At 42.5% G+C, this 14550-nt stretch overlaps 1 protein-coding gene across 2 annotated transcripts in view; it reads left to right on the forward strand.

Moving 5' to 3' along the window:
* Window positions 1-3542: 3542 nt before the first annotated feature.
* Window positions 3543-14550, forward strand: part of TSPAN9 (tetraspanin 9) — a 328064-nt gene continuing 317056 nt past the window's right edge. For both annotated transcript variants that reach the window (XM_072145432.1, XM_072145433.1), the window contains exon 1: window positions 3543-3763. The gene's annotated coding sequence lies outside the window, so the exon portion shown is untranslated. The remainder of the gene's footprint in view (window positions 3764-14550) is intronic.

Genomic DNA, 14550 nt, shown 5'->3' on the forward strand with positions numbered 1-14550 from the left:
CAGGTACATAACTTAGAAGGTGTGGTCACACCTGCTTTATGCAGCGGGCTACTACCCTCTGCCTATTGGAAACACATGCACACTCAGCTGATCTATGCATGCATGTGAATGCAGGAATCTGGAGGAATAGCTGTTATTTGATCCAGCACATATGGGTCTCTTAGAGCCATAGCAAACCCTTCACAAGCTGGATTTCCCAACATCAGACACAAATGCCAATTATTTTCTGATTAAAAGGGGGTATTCCAGGATCTATACTTAGGATAGGTCATGCATAGCTGATCTGCAGTGGTTTGGTATATGGTACACCCAATAATACACTAAATCTGGCTGCTTGAAGTGAATGCAGCTGTAAGCAGACAGCTCCATCCACTGTGCAGTGGCCATGGTGGGGTAGTGCAACTCAATTATCATTTTCATGAGAGCTAAGCTGTAACAACCTGGCATGGCCACTCCAAAGTGGATGGAGCTGTCTGCCCTTAGTAGTCACAGTACTGAATCCAGTAGCCAATGCTGCCCCTAGTAGTCATAGTGCTGCCCCTAGTAGCCAATGTTACCCCCAGTAGTCACAGGGCTGAACCCAGTAGCCAATGCTGCACGTAGTAGTCCCAATGCTGCCCCCCAGTAAATAGTGCTGCCCCTATTAGTCACAATACTGCCCCCAGTAGCCAATGTGGCACCTATTAGTCACAGTGCTCCACTCAGTCGCCAATGCTGCCACCAGTAACAAGTGCTGACCCCAGTATCTAGTGCTGCCCCCAGTAGTCACAGTGCTGCCACCAGTAACAAGTGTTGACCCCAGTATCTAGTGCTGCCCCCAGTAGTCACAGTGCTGCCCGCAGTAACTAGTGCTACCCCTAGAAGTCACAGTGCTGCCCCCAGTAGTCACAGTGCTGCCTCCAGAAACTAGTGCTGCCCCTAGAAGTCACAGTGCTTCCTCCAGTAGCCAGTGCAGCCCCCAGTAGTCACAATGCTACCCACAGTAAGTAGTGCTGCCCCTAGAAGTCACAGTGCTGCCCCCAGTAGTCACAGTGCTGCCTCCAGAAACTAGTGCTGCCCCTAGAAGTCACAGTGCTTCCCCAAGTAGTCACAGTGCTGCATCCAGTAGCCAGTGCTGCCCCCAGTAACTAGTGCTGCCCCTAGTAATCACAGTGCTGCCCGTAGTAACTAGTGCTGCCTCTAGTAGTCACAGTGTTGCCACCAGTAGTCACAGTGCTGTCTACAGTAACTAGTGCTGCCCCTGGTAGTCACAGTGCAGCCCCCAGTAGTCACAGTGCTTCCCCCAGTAGCTAGTGCTGCCCTCATTTTTAGACCATGTTTGCAGAATTTCACTGCAATTAGGTTGGAGGTAACCAAATAGCAACCTATTGGCATGGGATGCCTAGTGTCAGCCCCACAATGATGACTGCTCAACTGATCAAAATCTTGAGGTCAAGTAAGTACATTAGATTGTAAGCTCTTTGGGTTCAGGATCAGTCTTCATTTACTGAGTGTCCAGTTAGCACACTAGATTGTAAGCTCTTAGGGTACAGTATTACCCGATGTATTATTAGACCCCAGTGAGTCAGTAGCATTGTTCCAAGTTGAATTAGTACACTACATTGTAAGCTCTTTGGGTACAGGGTCGCTTTGCATTTCTGAAAGTCACTAGATTGTAAGCTCTTGTGGGTACAGGAACGCTTTGCGTTTCTGAAAGTCAGGTTAGTACACTAGATTGTTAGCTCTGTGGTTCAGCATCTCTTCTTGTTACTGAGAGTTGATTTAGCAAAATAGATTGTTAGTTCTAAGGGTTCAGAGTCTCTCCTTGTTTTAGTTCTTGTTACAGTAAGTCAAGTTAGTACATTAGATTGTTAGCTCTTTGGTTTCAGGATTGCTTCCCGTGTCTGAGAGTCAAGTTAATACAATAGATTGTTAGCTCTTCGGTTCTAGTCACTTAGAGTCGAGCTAATACACTAGATTGTTATCCCCTTTGGTTCCGGTTATCATCTTGTTACTATAAGTTGAAATATTACACTAGTTTGTTAGCTCTTTGGTTCAGGATCTTTTCTTTTTATTGGGAGTAAAGTTAGTACATTAGATTGTTAGCTCTTTGGTTCAGGATCTCTTCTTTTTACTGGGAGTAAAGTTAGTACATTAGATTGTTAGCTCTTTGGTTCAGGATCTCTTCTTTTTACTGGGAGTAAAGTTAGTACATTAGATTGTTAGCTCTTTGGTTCAGGATCTTTTCTTTTTACTGGGAGTCAAGTTAGAACATTAGATTGTTAGCTCTTTGGTTTAGGATCTTTTCTTTTTACTGACAGTCAAGTCAGTATATTTGATTGTTAGCTCTTTGGTTTAGGATCTCTTTTTTTACTGAAAGTAAAGTTAGTACATTAGATTGTTAGCTCATTGGTTCAGGATCTCTTCTTGTTACTGAGAGTCAAGTTAATACACTAGATTGTTAGCTCTTTGGTTCCAGTTATCATCTTGCTACTATAAGTTGAATTATTACACTAGTTTGTTGGCTCTGCGGTTCAGGATCTCTTTTTGTTACTGTGAGTCAAGTAAGTACATTAGATTGTTAGCTCCTTGGTTCAGGATCTCTTCTTTTTACTGACAGCCAGGTCAGTACATTGGATTGTTAGCTCTTTGGTTCAGGATCTTTTCTTTTTTACTCGGAGTCCAGTTAGTACATTAGATTGTTAGCTCTTTGGTTCAGGATCTCTTCTTTTTACTGACAGTCAAGTTAGTACATTAGATTGTTAGCTCTTCGGTTTAGGATCTTCTCTTCTTGTTACTGTGAGTCAAGTTAGTACATTAGGTTGTTAGCTCTTCGGTTTAGGATCTTTTCTTTTTCCTGGGAGTCAAGTTAGTACATTAGATTGTTAGCTCTTCAGTTTAGGATGTCTTCTTGTAACTGTGAGTCGAGTAAGCACATTAGATTGTTAGCTTTTTGGTTTACAATCTCTCCTTGTTACCGAGTGTCTAATGACTACACTAGATTGCAAGCTCTTAGGGTTCAGCATCACTTCTAGTTCCACAGCAATAAGACAGTTCATTCATCATAAGCATCTTAGGTCTTAGCCTCACAATTTCGGAATGCCCCTTTAACAAGCCAATTTTTTCCCAATCCAAAACACAAAGCGTCCGATAAAACACGTCCAACCAAAACACGAGGCGAAAAGAAAAACTACATGTTAAATTTTGCAGATCTACAACAAAAAAACAGAAAAAAAAAATCCTGAAATTGAGCAGAAAGTCCAATCTAAATACAACGTTTTTGGATGTGAAATATTCCGGCCAAACGCGTTTCGGGACAATACTGGCAGGATGTAGATTTGGGAAGCGGTTGCCAGGCTTGGTATTCGGGGTTGTATTGGAAGTCTATGAACCGGGGCATTGTTTATTTCCTGGCCCAGGGGCTGGTTTTGATCCTGGAGGCTTTTAATCTTTGGGGAATGTGGCTGCTGCTGCTGCTGGCCAGGGAAGGAGGAGGAGGTCCAGGAGGAGGAGGAGGAGGAGGTCCATGCAGGCTCAGTCACAAGAAGAGGAGGAGCAGCTGTGCTGTGACCCTGCTACACTGTAACTCAATCCCAATGTGGCTGCACTTTTTTTCCTGCCTGTTGCTCCATCTCTCCCCCAACCATTTCCGCCTCCAGTGACTCCAGTGGAAATCCCAGCAAACATTCCCGAATTTTCATTTCATTTCTTCCATACTACCTCTAAATTCCCTCTTCTTCGTTTTCCCCTTTGGACTCTTGGAATACACACAATCTCCCCGGAGGTGAGTGATTACTTTTACATGGAAATTCCTTTCACGTACAGACGTAGTCGAGTTGAGTTTGCAAACTCTGCTGGAGCTCTGCTACATCTGCGCTACAGCTCATGGCTCGCGATTACTATTTTAGGAGGTTTACCTGAGTTTTTTAAGGAAAAGCTTTGATTTTTTTGGACTGTTGCCGCTGCTGCTACAATGTTGCAAGACGTAAGATTGTTTCTCGATTCTCGAGAGTTGAATCTGGTACACTAGATTGTAAGCTCTTCAGGTCCAGGATGACTTCTCGCTTCATCGAGTTGAGTTATTGCGTAGATTGTAAGCTCTTAGGTACAGTATTGCAGAATGTTCTACTAGAGACATTCTCATTGTACTGTATTAAGTCATCTGAGTGTAAGCTCTGAGGGTTCAGGATTGCTTCTCATTTCTAAAAGTTAGTACCCTAAATTGTCAGCTCTTCAGCTACGGGATCATTTTGCACTAGACTGTAAGCTCTTTGGTCCAAGATCAGTTCTTTTTACCAAGTGTCTCATCTCTGCTACATCACTGCTACATCTCTGCTACAGCTCTGCTTCATGTCTACTACATCTCTGCTACATCTCTGCTACATCTCTGCTACATCATTTATACATCTCTGCTACATCTCTACTACATCCTCTACATCACTGCTACATCTCTGCTACATCTCTGCTACATCACTTATACATCTCTGCTACATCTCTACTACATCACTGCTACATCTCTACTATATCTCTGCTACAGCTCTGCTACAGCTCTGCTACAGCTCTACTACATCTCTACTACAGCTCTGCTACATCTCTACTACATCTCTGTTACATCTCTACTACATCTCTGCTACATCACTACTACATCTCTACTACATCTCTACTACATCTCTACTACATCTCTGCTACATCTCTACTATATCTCTGCTACATCTCTACTATATCTCTGCTACATCTCTACTACATCTCTGCTACATTACTGCTACATCTCTGCTACATCTCTACTACACCTCTGCTACATCTCTGCTAAATCTCTACTACATCCCTACTACATCTCTGCTACATCATTTATACATATCTGCTACATCTCTACTACATCCTCTACATCACTGCTGCATCTCTGCTACATCTCTGCTACATCACTTATACATCTCTGCTACATCTCTGCTACATCACTGCTACATCTCTTCTACATCACTGCTACATCTCTACTATATCTCTGCTACAGCTCTGCTACATCTCTACTATATCTCTGCTACATCTCTACTACATCTCTGCTACATTACTGCTACATCTCTGCTACATCTCTACTACACCTCTGCTACATCTCTACTAAATCTCTACTACATCCCTACTACATCTCTGCTACATCATTTATACATATCTGCTACATCTCTACTACATCCTCTACATCACTGCTGCATCTCTGCTACATCTCTGCTACATCACTTATACATCTCTGCTACATCTCTGCTACATCACTGCTACATCTCTTCTACATCACTGCTACATCTCTACTATATCTCTGCTACAGCTCTGCTACATCTCTACTAAAGCTCTACTACATCTCTGCTACAGCTCTGCTACATCTCTACTACAGCTCTACTACATCTCTACTACAGCTCTGCTACATCTCTACTACATCTCTGTTACATCTCTACTACATCTCTGCTACATCTCTACTACATCTCTGCTACAGCTCTACTACATCTCTACTACATCTCTGCTACATCTCTGCTACATCTCTACTACATCTCTGCTACATCTCTACTACATCTCTGCTACATCACTACTACATCTCTGCTACATCTCTGCTACATCTCTGCTAAATATCTACTACATCCCTACTACATCTCTGCTACATCTCTACTACATCTCTGCTACAGCTCTACTACATCTCTACTACATCTCTGCTACAGCTCTACTACATCTCTACTACATCCCTACTACATCTCTACTACATCTTTGCTACAGCTCTACTACATCTTTGCTACATTACTGCTACATCTCTACTACATCTCTGCTTCATCTCTGCTAAATCTCTACTACATCTCTACTACATCTCTGCTACAGCTCTACTACATCTATACTACATTCCTACTACATCTCTGCTAAATCTCTACATCTCTACTACATCTCTGCTACAGCTCTGCTTGCTCTCTAGGATCTTTTCTTGTTCCTGAGAGTAGTCTTATTACACTAGATTGTTAGCTCTTCGGTTCAAGATCTCTTCTTTTTACTGGGAGTTTAGTTAGTACATTAGATTGTTAGCTATTGGGCCCAGGATATCTTCTTATTAATGAGAGCCAAGTTAGTACACTAGATTGTTAGCTCTTTGGTTCAGAATATGTTCTCATTAATGAGAGTCAATGTAGTACACTAGATTGTTATGTCTTTGGGTCAGGATCTCTTCTTGTTACTGAGAGTAGAGTTAGTACACTAGATTGTCAGCTCTTCAGTTCAGGATCTCTTTTTCTCACTGGGAGGCAAGTTTATACAGTAGATTGTTAGCTCTTCGGTTCAGGATCTCCTCTTGTTACTGTAAGTTGCGTTAATACACTAGATTGTTAGCTCTTAGGGCTCGGCGTAAGAGTCACATCTGCATTTTACGGAAAAGCCATGAAATCTTGTGTTGTGCCAGATGACAAACTCAGCACTGCTACAACGTTACGCGATTATTGAAAGGCGATTTGTGACTCATGCTGTAGGAATTGGGGAATGTGAGGTTGTTGAGTGAGATTAGATTGTAAGTTTTTAGGTTAAAGGATTTCTACTTGTTACTGAGAGTCAAGTTAGTACAATAGATTGTAAGCTCTTCGGGTACAGGTTAGGTTCTCGTTTCTGACAGTCTAGTTAGTACACTAGATTGTAAGCTCTTTAGGTTCAGGATCTCTACTTGTTACTGAGAGTTGAGTTTGTCCGTAGATTGAAAGCTCACAGAATGTACTAGTAGACCCCAGTGGGACAGGATCCCTTTAAATAAGCAGAGACATTGTCAGTGTATTATACAGAGCAGTATACGGTTAGAGTGTAAGCTCTTTGGGTTCTATATACCCATTTATTTCTGTAAATCGAATAAGTACACTAGATTGTAAGCTTTTTGGGTTCAGGATCTCTTCTTGTTAGTGGGAGTAAAGTTAGTCCATAGATTGTAAGCTCTTAGGGTATAGTATCACAGAATGTACTGGTAGACCCCAGTGTGACAGGACCCCTTTAAATAAGCAGAGACATTCTTAGTGTATTGCTTAGTGTAGTATACTGTTAGAGCGTAAGTTCTTTGGGTTCTGTAAACCTGTTTCATTCCGTAAATCAAATAAGTACACTAGATTGTAAGCTCTTTGGCTCAGGATCTCTGCTTCTTACTAAGAGTCCAGTCAGTCCAGATTGTAAGCTCTTCAGGTACAGTATTACATAACGTACTGTTAGATCCAAGCGGCACAGGGCCATTATTAGTAATACTGTACTGAATAGGATGTCAGATTGTAAGCTCTTAGGGTTCAGCATTGCTTCTTGTTTCTAAGAGTCCAATTAGTAAACTAGATCATAAGCTATTAGGGTTAGGTGTCAATTCTTGTTCCAAAGCGTTAAGATAGCCCATAGATTGTAAGCTCTTAGGGTACAATATCTGAAAATATACTGTATTAGGTTTAGACTGGTGGGACCGGACCCCATTGGGATGACAAACACTTAGGGTACAGCACCGGGATCGTCCTGTCAGCTTACGAGATAGGACCCCATCATGTGCTTTAGATTCCGACTTTAGATGATGAGTTTATAATAATAATAATTCTTTATTTATATAACGCACACAGATTATGCAAAACATGACAAATTGGTCCCTGTCCCCAATGGGTCTCACAATCTAATCAACCTACCAGTATGTTTTGTTATGTGAGTGTGGGAGGAAACCGGAAGACCCGGAGGAAACCCACGCAAACACGGAGAGAACATACAAACTCTTTGCAGTTTCTAGTTATATGAACCACTTGTTGTTGCATTTATGTATTGTGGTGTAGTAGATTGTGAGCTCTTAGGGTTCAGGATTAGAGATGTCGGACCCGTCATTCACATTCAGGTTTGGGGTTCGGACACATGACCCGGACATATTGCTTGATTGGCGGCCGAACAAAATGACACTTCTAGCAACTAGCCATGGCTATGATTGGGGTCTTATGAGTAAGGACCCCCTTAAAATATCTTACTGTACTGTAGTGTGTCAGATTGTAAGCTCCTGGGGTATAAGACTCCAATCCTGCGCTGTAGTTTAGTACTTATAATAGTATGCGGAGCTCATGGGAATGTACTGGATTAGACTCTAGTAGAGTGTCAGCTCTTAGGTTACAGGATCCATTATAGGAAGCTGAGATTTTACTAATATAATGTGAAGGGCATGTTAAGATTTGTGATTTTTCAGATTGGAAAGTTGATTGTAAGCCCATATGGTTTACGCCTCCTCTCTTCTGAACCTTCGGGACTGTAGATTGTAAGCTCTTGGGGTAAGCTCTTTGGAAAGTAGTGCAGTAGCCCTAACCTGAGTCCTTAGGACTTGTAAGTTCTTAGTATTTGCAGGGACTACATAAAGACATGTTCACACTGCAGTTTTCGGGTTGGTTGTGTTTCCCTGATATGACCTATATTTCCTACATTTAGGGGACGTCATATTTATTTCCTCGCTGGTGGAGAAACCTTTTTATAGAATACAGACCCAAAACTATGTCAATTTTTTTCAAAGATTTTTCCTGATGTTTGAACTAGCCCTAAGAGCTTACAATCTAATCTTCTCTCTACTGTTGTGTAATGATCTGTACATATCCTGAGAATATTTTTAGTTGTAGGACGGCCCAGGGATCTTGACGCAGATCTGTGCAACTGAGCGAAGATTCACATGATTATTGACGTGTGTAAAAGGGCATTAAAGGGATTGTCCTGCAATTGCCTCTCTCTTTTGCACAAGTCAGGTTTGTCCCCTTATGATCTGATTAAACTAGGCCCCTGAGTGGGGTGAGACAGTCGGGGGCTCCACAATTCACTTCTTTAGGACTGCTGCATCAGCATTTTCAGTCCCATAGAAATGAATGGAGTATTAGCCACACATGGACAAGGGCACTTGGAGACCCCCATTTCTATCATCCGTAAGGGTCCGACCGCTAAAGGCACTTGTCACCTTTACGAAACGTTGTTAATCCTGGCATACCCATCAAAGATAATGGCGTGTGATAAAACTTTTACCTCATCATCCAGAGATTCCTGACCATAAAATGGCCACTGACAGAGGGTCATTTGATCTCTAACTTTCCATGGGAAATCACCCTGTCAGGACCTTATGATAGTATTCAGGAATATAAGATCAAGGTCCTGACAGGGCGATTGATCATGGACAGTTAAAGATTACATGGCCCTCCATCGGCGGCCATTTTATGGTCAGGAATCTCTGGTTGATGAGGTAAAAGACATGAGGTAAAATGATGAGATAAAAGACATGAGGTAAAATGGTGAGGTAAAAGACATGAGGTAAAATGATGAGGTAAAAGACATGGGGTAAAACGATGAGGTAAAAGACATGAGGTAAAATGATGAGGTAAAATACGTGAGGTAAAATGATGAGGTAAAAGACAGGAGGCTTCATTTTACATATCAAGAAAGCGCAGCAGAACTATTCATAGATGTGTATTGGTAAATAACCTCATATCCTGCTCCCCCACACTTACACACATTACAAGAAACATGAGGTAAAGTGGCCAACCCCTTTAAGTATAATTTTGAGCACAACCCCTTTAATTGTCCATGTGTTAAGCCAAGGAGTTGTAACTGCAATGTATTATAGGGCAGGTTTATGCTGGGTGCAGTAGTCCTACCAAAACTCAATTGACAGAGCTATGTCACACATGCTCCACAAATATACTACAACATCATTGTATTGAGTCGTTCTCCTCAGGACGCGACACCCTTCTCCCCATTCTTCCTGCTCTGCTCTATTTCCTGTGTATTGTATTGTAAGGAGAAAACCAAACCTAAACATCTTCCCTCCGTCATACTCATGTTACTTAAAGGATCCAGCGACAATGTAGTATCCCTTTAAGAGACACATTCCTTTAAGTTATCTGGGAAAATTATAGTAGCCAGTTTTATATTATTATTATTATTATTATTATTATTATTATACTCCAGAATATTCCATCATTTCTCTGGTTTCACAGAATTTTGCAGACGATTTTTGTTATTATAATAAAAGGTTATTTTTTTTATTTTACAAATCTAAAGTCCAAATATTTTCAAAAATACGTTGAAATATGCCAAAATTAATCATGCAAGCATGCCATCCCTCCATGGCAAGGGTTTCGGATCTTTGTGTGAAGGCATTTATAGGGCGACGGCACCAATATTTGGATACTCATATAACAATCTGTTGTCTGGGATCATTTGCAGAAGGATTTTTATTGCCCATTATCTGTGTGTGACCCAGGGGAGCGACGGCTGTGAAATGCCATGTGCCACACGAGGGGGTCGTCCCTGCCAAGGATATTTATATGTGACGCCTACGGTTTTCAGAAAGTGATACATGCAGCGCATATATCAACCGTGATGCCCCATGAAATAACTTTTATAGTGCCCACAGTACAAGCCACAATGCCCCAAGAAATAACTTTTATAGTGCCCCCAGTGCCAGCCACGATGCCCCATGAAATAACAGTAATAGTGCCCACTGTGCCAACCGTGATGCCCCATGAAACAACTTTTATACTGTTCCCAGTGCCAACCGCGATACCCCATGAAATAACCTTTATAGTGCCCCCAGTGCCAGCCACGATGCCCCATGAAATAACTGTTATAGTGCCCCCAGTGCCAGCCACGTTGCCCCATGGAATAACTCGTAGTACCCGCAGTGCCAGCTATGATGCCCCATATTATAATTGCTATAGTGCACCCAGTGCCAGCCATGATGCCCCATGGAATAACTGTTATAGTGCCCCCAGTGCCAGCCACGTTGCCCCATGGAATAACTCGTAGTACCCGCAGTGCCAGCTATGATGCCCCATATTATAATTGCTATAGTGCACCCAGTGCCAGCCATGATGCCCCATGGAATAACTGTTATAGTGCCCCCAGTGCCAGCTATGATGTCCCATATTATAACTGCTATAGTGCCCACAGTGCCAGCCACGATGCCCCATGAAATAACTGTTGTAGTGCCCCAGTTCCAGCCACGATGCCCCATGAAATAAATGTAATAGTGCCCCCAGTGCCAGCCACGATGCCCCATAATATAACTGTTGTAGTGCCCCCAGTGCCAGCACTGATGCCCCATGAAATAACTGTTATAGTGCCCTCAGTGCCAGTCACGACGCTCAATAAATTAACTGCCATAAGACCCCTAGTGCCAACCATAATCCTGTAAATAATTACTGTTACAGTGTCCCCCAATGCCAGCCATAATGTCCTATAAAATCCCTGCTATAGTGCCACAATGCCCTACAACAGTGACCCTGGTAGTGTCCCAAGTGTGATTTACAATGACACATTCACTATGTCCCTATAACATCGACTATAAAAATGACTGGCACAGTACAAGCCACAATAGCCCATATAAAACCCACCACCTTAGTGCCCTCACAGCCTCAACATAGACCTCACTGACAGTGCCCATAAGCCCAGCGTCACTACTAACAGGCATAGTGCCCCCCTAACACATTCACTATGATGCAGTGACCCCAGGGCCATCCAAAAAAGTCCTAGAACATTGCCAGTCACGGCCAGAGTGTCCTTAGTCCAGACACGTGTGCCCTCGGTGCCATGCCCTATAACAATGACTGCCCAATGGTGGCCTCAATGTCCTATAAAATTGCCTTGCAAAACACCCCTATAACATTGACCATCCCATTCCCATTTAGAAAAAACCTACAAAAAAATCTTAAATCACTACATTCATGACTTGGTTGTCAATCAGGTTTCTGCTACCCCCATCTACACTGTTACACCCCCCACCACGTGTGACTCCCCCCCGGCCTTCCGCAGGTTATTAATTAAGCAGCAGCATATGACCTATAAATAGCCAGGATAGGAGGACGCACTCCCAGGTTCCTTGCACTTAAAGTGCAGCTGTTGTCCCCATGCTGTGCCCCGGCCCACCCCCCCACCATGGAACAATAGAGATTCATGATGTGGAGGGGTTTATGACTCTTCTTTTAGACATCAGGGGGCAACACATAGCTAATTGAATTTATTTTTTGCAGCATTGTTCATATCTAGTAGGGAGTACCACGATAGGGATTGTCTAATTTTTGTTAAAAAATTCTCTAGATCCACTACGGCCTAAAAAAAAAACTACCACCAGGATGAAGGTTTGTAAACCAAGCACACTGACATACTGGTGCATGCTCATTATGCAAATGAGCCTGAAGTGGTCCAGGCTCAATTAACAGCTATGGCTCATTTGCATAATTTTGAAAGCCTTTCAAAATTGGTTGTTTTTTTGTTGGCATGGGTACTAAAGACTAAAAGGAATTTACCACCAGGATGAAGGATTGTAGACCAAGCACACTGACATACTGGTGTGTGCCAACTCTGACAGAATCCGCTCTTCTATTAGCTCCTTATGCCCTTGTTTTCTAAAAAAAGGCTTTTAAAATTATGCAAATGAGCCTGAGGGGCTCTGGGCTCTTTCGTCTGTTATTTATGAATACCTTTGTGCAAAGTGTACTTTCCTCCTCCACCCTTGCCCAGACAAAGAGCTGGTGACGTCACCCGACACACTGGTGAAGGTGTGGTTATCTCAGACCCCTGCACGGAGGTGTTCACAATTAACAGATGACAGAGCCAGGAGCCCCTCTGGCTCATTTGCATAATTCTAAAAGCCTTTTTTTTTTGTAAAGATAAGGGCATAAAAAGATAAAACAAGAGTGGATCCCGCCAGATGGGGCACACACTAGCATGTAAGTGTGCTTGGTTTACAATCCTTCATCCTGGTGGTAGATTTCCTTTAATTTAGGTTCTCAACAAAGATATTCAACATGTCAGGTTATGTATGGAATTGCAGCTCAGGTGCATTCACTTCACTTCAGCAGAAATATTTTCCCAAATCTAGACAACCCCTTTAAGATCTAGTTGTTCAAACCAATTTTTGGGGAGAAACTGTTAAGCAAAAATGTTGTATAAATGGTGATAAATATTTGACCAGGAACAGAAGTGAAAGCTTTGGACCTTGTCATATGGCCCTTTTTTTTTGCTCCTGGGGGGCACAAATAAATAATTCATGTTTATTTGGGGAGGGGGTATTGTTTTTTCTCCAGTGACCTTAATGTGAACCAGCAGATGATATCGGCAGGAAGTCGAGTCACCATCGTCAAAACTTGTTTTCTTAAAATAAAACTTGCTCCAAATGTTTACAATGAAAATTTTTTGATTAATTATAGGGTTATTTTTTCTGAAGAGAGTTTTTTTTTTTCCAAATTTGAAAAGTTTTTCTTTACAATAGACTTTTCACAAAATCTGGGATTTTCTGCAATTAGCGTTAATCTATGTGGAAAACATTGTAGTGAGTAGTGATGTGCGGACCCGAACTTCCCGTTTGGGTTCAGGGTTCGGGTGCGCCCTGAACGACTCCGAAATATTACTGGATTGGCTGCCGAACAGCCAATCGGGGAAAATTAACACCCCTACCATCTAGCCTTGGCTTTAATTGGCCAGGGGTGTCCACTTGGCCAATCACAGCCATGGCTAGTAACTAGGGGTGTTAATAATCTCATCTCTAGTAGTGGGTGTTTGATTTTCCTACATTGCCACCACAGGAGACAGTAGGTATTACATAGGGTCTATTCAAATCAAAGGAGGACAGGTCCTCCAGAATGATAGAACCTCTGTGTTTCTAAAAAGTTAAAAAGAGAGGACCCCATAATAGGGTGTATCAACTACAGAATATATGATAGATAAAGGAGTTGTCTGGGGCATGAGGGTTTAAGAGATGATTGACTTCTCAGGGTAAGTTATCCATAGGGAAGAGCGGACATGTTCATCGTTGGGTTTGGCCAAGTTTGGCCAAAGTTTGAGTAAAGGTACCCTAATGCTCACCCCCAGCGGAGGACGGAGGGGAATTTTGACCCAAATGGTGAACTTCAGCATGGAGCTGAATATTGCGGTTCGGATCAGCTCATCACTAGTCATTTCTATGAGATCGGTGAAGGTCCCACATCTCACTACCCTTTTGACCAGTTTCTGGTGTTGGAGCTATACAATGGACAGAGTTAGAAGCAGAAGACTCCTTCTAATGTGTAGTGGTCTTTCTAGAGTACTGCACCTTAGGCCCCATGCCAGTTGACCATGAATGACCATGAATGATCTGATTTTGATGACCTATCCTTTATCAAAAGTCCCTCAAGGCTTATACAAGTCCTCCTCCATTATCATAGAGGTTAGACCCCTGGGACTGATTGGCTCAATGGAGTGGTCTCGGGAACTCTCTAGAGAACCTCTCTTTTTGATGACAACAAATAGGGCATATAGTCCTCATGGGTGTGGGGGTCTTATTGTCTTAGACCTAACCAATGAGCAGATATATGGCATGGTTCCCCTTTCATGTGTAACAAAGGCATACTATACTTTAGGGTTGGGTCCATTCGGGGTCTGTAATACATAACTGACGGCTAATGTATTGTTCCAAGTTATTTTCGGAATCTGGATTCCCCCTTGTCGTATCATATTTTAGGCGGATTGAAAAGCGGGCCTTAAATACCTCCTCGGTTAATTATGGTCTTCGATGTGTCTCGCTGACAGCTCACTTATTTATTTTTGACCCGG

This window comes from Engystomops pustulosus, chromosome 4, assembly GCF_040894005.1.
Source record: "Engystomops pustulosus chromosome 4, aEngPut4.maternal, whole genome shotgun sequence".
Lineage (NCBI taxonomy): Eukaryota > Metazoa > Chordata > Amphibia > Anura > Leptodactylidae > Engystomops > Engystomops pustulosus.